Below are 6,878 nucleotides of genomic sequence, written 5' to 3'. Positions count from 1 at the left end.
CCATGGTCTAATCCTCGAGTGTGCTTTGCTTGTGAATGTGGGTACAGCTGGCCAGATCCCAGAAAGCAAGGATGTGATTAAACATGATTTTGGTCTGAAATTCAGTCCTGAAAAACAAACTGTTTAAGTGTTAACTAAACCTCTGTCAGAGGAGGAGAGGGGGAACATTAATCAGACACGATATCCAAAACCTAGACCCAGCTTTAGCTTGGAACGATGTAAAATCCCAAAATTATTGTTGCAATGAAAATTGCAGTATGTTTTTTTATAATGAATTATGAATTGGTTGAAAGCTTGCAAAGGAACCCTAAAAACGCAGCGTAGGCACATGTAACGTGAACATTTTCCGTATGGTTTCTAATATAAATCATATGAAACCAAATCACAGACAGAGCAGATGTCTCTTCGTATTCACAGAGGTTCGCTGTACTCTCCCTGAGGTGAATTCGCGTTCACTCCCAAGTGCGTGGAAAGGAATAAAATGTAAACACTTGACTCTGTGGCTTCGTATGTAGCCCTGTCTGTCTGCAGCTCATCACGGGAGAAAAGCTAAAGGAGTGCAGCAATCGCGGCTGTCAGGCAGAGTGACATCACCAGGAAGAGCACTGTAGTCTGATATTGCGCCTTGCCAAGGGGCCTGGCCTTTTAGCGATGAGGTAATGTCACTGCGCCGCGGTCCAGGGTTCGGTTCCCACATCCTGCAGGGAAGCTGCTCAACTCCCCGATGTTCGGTACGGTTTGCAAAGCCGAAAAGCCGCACTGCTGAGACTTGCCACATGCCCCCGGCACACCCTTCCCGAGTTTTCACAACTTGGCGCAGTTCTCCGGTAAACATATGCCAGGACTCAATCAACATCTGTCCATAACTTTGACTCATAATTAAATGCAAGTGTTAGGTTCGTTCTTCGCAAACACAGCCCGGCGCATTTAAGTTCGGTGATTGCTGAACAAAGCACAAACACTTGAATTTACTCATGAATCAAAGTCAAACAAATATGTTGATAGGATCCAGGTCATGCAACCACATCCAAAATGTACTCACATACTAACATTATGAAATGGGATAGCGTGGCTCTTTTCAATCATTTATATTGAGAATGATGTAAACTCTCTGCTTTAAAGCACAGCTGGATGAGTAGAGAGCTAAAAGGCTATGGCTAATATATGTGGCTTGAAGCTAGCATCCAAGAATGATGTGGGTAATCAGTGACAGGTTTGAGGTGGTTATGTATCAACTTGTACAGCATCTGTATATAACCCATACTGTACCTTACCTGAATCCTTCCTCACACATCTCCTGCTTTTGCTCTTCTTCTTCAATCTCTGAAAGCTCCTCCCTTTATGGTGCTTGTCTACATTTTTTCTAGCAGATTCACTCAACATCTGTCCTTAACTTTTTTATTTTAGTTTTAAAAACCAATGTCAGTTTCTTTTTTTCCCCTTCACAAACACAGTTTAGTGAGTTAATGCTTTTGCTAAAGTAACTAAAACTTTTGATGAGCAAGCGCATGCATTAACTGTGAGTCAATATGAGGGACAAATGTTGATTGGACATGGACCTTACATTATCTTCCCACTAAACTGGATTAAAGGGTGTTCCTGTCTACTCCCAGGAAGGAGAAAATAAAAATATTTAGATTTGCTGAAGGAGTGAGCATCTCCTGGCAGCAGTGAAGACATGCAGGAATGTGTGTGGGATTTACTAATCAGACCTAATGAATCAAATCTGCAATGAACTGTTTATTGGGGCTAGACAACCAACAACCTATCCCCCAACATATGATATGTATTACTGGGATGAATGTGATGTGACCATGTTGAACCCACATTCTTTTTCTTTTAGTTACACTTATCACCACAGTAAATCTGGCCTTCAGATTTATTGACAGGAATAAAAAATCCTCAGAAAACCTTGTTACAGTCACGGACAGGGTGCGTGAGCGCACATTTAGATGTTACGACATTCGAGTCTCGAGTCTTTGATGATCCAGCGTTTAAACTGCACATCTGAACTGACAGGCTGGGGTGGAAACACAATGAATGCGTCCGCACAACTCAATGTGTCAATGCTCACATTAGCACATGTGTGCGCTGAAAATGCAGATACTGAAGCGCCTTGTCCGGCTTGTCCTGCTGTTCAACAATAGACTGGGGCACATTGGGTCCATTCCACGCAGGAATTAGACAGTAAATTAATGGTACTGAGTGATCATCTTCACCCAGTGCCTTTCTTGCTGTGAGGGGTGTCTTTCAAGATACCCTGGCACCCAGAGCAGGTGCAGTCACTGAATGGTTTGAGGAGCATGGCACTGACAGTATTTATATGCCATGGCCTTCTCAGTCACTGGATCTAAATCCAGTAATGCATTTATAGGATGTCCTTCAATGATACCTGAGAAAGGGTTTTCCCCTTGCAGTAAAAAATGCATCAGTTGACTATCTAGGGGAAGAGTAATGCTGCCTTCCTACTGAATTCCAGGCAATGGCAGACTCTGTGCAAATGTACGTGCATGCTGTACGGTCCACACACGGTGACCCTACACTTCATTGATTAACTTTACATTCGTGTTTACAGTTTTTGCTTACCACGTCTATGATAATGTCCTGTCCCACACTGTGACTCACCAAAAATGGTTCTAACCATATACAATAGTTATAGCAGGCCCCAGCTAGGCCTGTCATTACAATCATTTGCAACAATATTCCTTTAATAATACAATTCAGACCAATGCGATGTTGTTTTTGTGTATTTTTCTAGGTATTATTATTATTGCTATTATATTATTATTATTATTATTATTATTATTACTTGTTTATTTATTCATTAATCTTTGGTTGGAACACACAAAAGCTCATATTTAGGGGCATGGAGAGAACAAGGATACTTAATTATTTTACTGTTGACTGCTGGACAAATACTGTTTGGTCTTCTCAAAAGCGTTTAAAAAGAGGTCACAGAATAAATTTAGCCCTGTATCATGAGGAGGTTCCTGTCAGGGAATAATGGTACCACAGACAATGGGCTGTGAGCTCCTCTGGTGAGTCATCTTTCCCCCCCACGCAGGCCTTATCCCGTCCCGATGAGGCTCATTCAACATTTCAGAAGTTTTCCTGCAACACTCGGCTAATCGCTGACAGTTCAAAGGCCTTAAGGGCACTCCTCAGTGAGGGAAAGGACTGAGTCACCACCAGACCTGTCTGTGCAGCCACTTCATATTCAAAACACCTTTAGCACTGATTTATTACTCATCTCTCTCTCTCTCTCTCTCTCTCTCTCTCTCTCTCTCTCTCTCTCTCTCTCTCTCTCGTCACCAGCTCATTCCTGTCTTTACTTGCTGTCTCTGAGCTGAAGCATTCTTTACATGCCCTCAATATATCTGTTCTTCCGGAACAAAGTTCTTCATTATTAAATGTCTTTGATAAAAATTGTAAAGGCTGAACCCCAAATTGCATGCGGGAAAAATTTCTTTTCACTCCGAGTCTAAAATAGATATAATTATGGTTCACAAATAAGGTAGACAAGGAAAATAATAGAATTGTATTTTCAACCCAGAAAAGTGCATGTCAAAAACCACTGTTTAATGCTTGGAGAAATTTGCAGTGTAACATCAATCATGTCATTAGGAGTTGCAGTCCACATATGGCAAAACCACTGATTCATATGACCACAATATCTTTGATCGAAAATTACCCTATTATTTATTATGATATTCACAAAAAATGTAATTGAAGCAAACATAACCCCAAATCCTTGGTTTAAAATTGTTTCTGTCATTTTAGCTCCAGAAGATATTTGCAGAATAAACCATTGTTTAGACATGAGGATAACCTGGAAAACTGGATTAGCCAGTGCCTATAGTATACACAAGGTGGATGTGTGTGTGCGTGCGTGTGTGTGTGTATGCATGTGTGTGTGTGTGTGTGTGTGTGAGGGCAGCTCAGGGGAACAGGGACGATGTGGATCACTGAGCCAAGCTCACTGCCAGCGACATGAGGCAACCCGCCATTCTTGGCACGGCGCACCAAGCAAAGGTCAAAGTTCACTCCCACATTAATCCACGGACCCAGTGACCCCAGGAAGGAGTAAGGGGAGAGGGGGCAGGACCTGTAAACTGTAGTGAAGTGTGAAATAACAGCCAGCTTCCCCAGGCCCTCAGACTCTCACCTGACCAGAGATTAAAACAGCAGTGGTCATTGTACCTCACTTTACCCCCCTCGCCCACCCTCCCCTTGCCCCCCTCCCAGAGAATTCAGCAGCACACTTCACATCTTGACTCTTAAGGTAAGACTCCTGCTTCTTTTCCACCATTATTATTATTATTATTATTATTATTATTATTATTATTATTTTGTAATCCTAGTGTCTGTTTGTTCTACCAGAGGGTTTTGTTCAAATGTGAGGTTATTTTTTGTCACGTAAAGTGAGATTTATTACCTAGCCAACTGACACGAATAAGTGCCTTTCACTCTTTCTCTCCCCCCTTTCTCTTTCTTTCTTTTCTTCTTTTTTTTTCCTTTTTGGAAATGGTTTTGACTGACAGCCAAAGCATCCTGGAATGTGAATGGCGTTGATTAGACGCGGGGTGTGGGGAGCCGAGCCGAGCGGGCGGATTTGGGGCCGCTTCCCGGACGGCCCCCGGCCGCCTCTCCGCTTCGACGCTTAAAGCTTCCCCCGGATTCATCCGTCACACAGCCCGCCGGTGTTTCCACAGACGCCGCTGTGAAGCCGCGCGGCCCGGTGTGGGCAGGGATCTGGCCCCCGAGACTGAGGCCTCCCCTCACCTGCGACGCACATGCTCAGACGGAAAAGCAGCGTAACGGCATAAAGGAACAAATCTGTCAAATTAAAAATAAATAAAGAAGTGAATGTGACAATGAATATTGTATGTGATTTAACAAATAAATATACATGTATATGTGCGAGTAGTATCAATATATATTTGATAAAATATATGGTATGTTCATCTGTCAATTCTGTATAAATGTATTCTGTTGTGGCCAGTAATGACTTTATCAAAAATTGGTACATCAAATACATTACTGGGCTAATGAAATAATCTATTGAAGAATCTATTGAATGAAATTTCAAAATGAAATTTGGAAACAGGGCAGCCCTCTTTGTGCACCCCATGCAGTTCAGTTACCGTATTATTTAAAAATGCAAATGGAAATGAAGTGTAATGGCTGATGGTGTGCACACAAGGGCCTCCGCAAAGCTGAAAGCAGCACACAGTAGCTGCCGTATAATGAGCTCTATGATCTCTGAGTGGATAAAATGTTTTGAAAAGAAAGAAAAGGCCATTCTGACCAAAAACCATGGTCTAATTTTAGAGAGCTAGAAGCAAAACATGATTTCAGAGGCTGCGATTTGGCTTCTCTTTTCGACCAGTTGGCTCGACATAATTCCGTTAGCGGAATTTGATTCCGCTAATGCCGCACTGGGCCGTACAACAGAGCCTTTTGTGCTGCTTCATGGTAAACAAATTTGACCTCCAAAAATAACGGCTCTCCTGTGCCAACGGGCCCTCTCGTCACCTCCTTGCCTCAAAATGGCTGACTCTGTAGTTTCGTCCAGTCAGACACACGCACTGGAGAACGTCGGAGTCCTGACCTGTGATCTCTGACACCTAGGTCATCCAGCTGAGGGAACCAGACACTGTACAGTTTGAGAATCAAGGCAAAGATGACCCCAAACTGCCACATTAAATTTACAACCGCATTAAAACAATGGGAGAATCCCACGGTCGCATTTCCAGGGAATTTTCAGTCGGAGCAAAATGTACTCACTTCAGAGAATGTGGTCTAAAGGAGCACTAAAGGTCAGATTTATTAAATGCCCGCGCATTTTTGTCAAGGGCTTTAAAAAAATAGAGCTTAATGAAACAGCCAGGCAGGATTTCCAAGCATGAGCCACTGAAAAAGTTCTGCGCTCGAAAGTTTTTGTGGTGGGTGGGCCGGCTAAGCTCCGGATGAGTATGGAATATTGCAGATGGAATTCTGGGCATTCCGATTTAAGCCTGAAAAACGGGAGGGGATTTAGCTAAGGATGTAATGAGGAAATTTACTTAAGCCTTCTCAGCAGTTGCCCTCCTTATCGATGCAGTTTATTTATAGAGAGCAGTGAAAAACAGATACATATTTTAAAAAGGCAGATATTTAAGAAAATGGTAACTTTTTTTTCTCAATGGAATTTAATATCCAGCATTTCATTTTTACTCCTGTGATCTAATTGCTTCCAGAATACACAAAAAATGTTAGTGCTTAAAATGTGTATGAAATTATGCAATTTTTTGGTGCTATACACCACAAAATGAAAAATATTATTTACATATATTTAATATATGACTGCAAGAAACGATATCATGTGTGTTCTTGTCAATCCTATAGTCCTATAGTCATTCCTAATCATACTGTGACTATAAAGGGAGCTTTAGTGAAGTTTTATGGTCAGCCTTACACCAATAAATTTTTTGCCAAGAAGCAGTGCTTAAATCCCACGTAATCTAGAATTTAAGATGTTATATTTGCACTTCTTTGTTTCTCTCAATGTCTGGAAAATATGATGTAAGCCTGTTTTCTGTTTGCTTTGCAACAGTGCTCCACTGGAATGTTCAAATTTATAGTTGGGCAAACAATACCTGGAAGTCACGTTTATATATTTCATATTTATTTTTAGGCAGTGCAGACCTGTTGCATCCACCACCCACCTTCCGTAACACACACACACACACGCACCTACGCGCACACACACACACACACACACACACACACACAGACAGACACACACACACACACACACACACACAGACAGACACACACACACACACACACACACACAGACACTGTACTGACGCAAGGCAGACTGTCAGAGGGTAATT

General features: G+C 42.1%; 1 long non-coding RNA gene across 1 annotated transcript; it reads left to right on the top strand.

Annotated features, from left to right (window-relative positions):
* Positions 1-4,150: 4,150 nt before the first annotated feature.
* LOC135252019 (uncharacterized) lies at positions 4,151-4,879 on the top strand. Its single transcript, XR_010329256.1, has 2 exons — positions 4,151-4,282; positions 4,542-4,879. It is a non-coding gene; the product is annotated as an uncharacterized LOC135252019 (long non-coding RNA).
* The last annotated feature ends 1,999 nt before the right edge of the window (positions 4,880-6,878 follow it).

The sequence above is a fragment of the Anguilla rostrata genome, chromosome 3 (genome assembly GCF_018555375.3).
Source record: "Anguilla rostrata isolate EN2019 chromosome 3, ASM1855537v3, whole genome shotgun sequence".
NCBI lineage: Eukaryota > Metazoa > Chordata > Actinopteri > Anguilliformes > Anguillidae > Anguilla > Anguilla rostrata.
The sequence above is the reverse complement of the archived record's forward strand: the minus strand, read 5'-3'. Positions and strand labels throughout refer to the sequence as shown.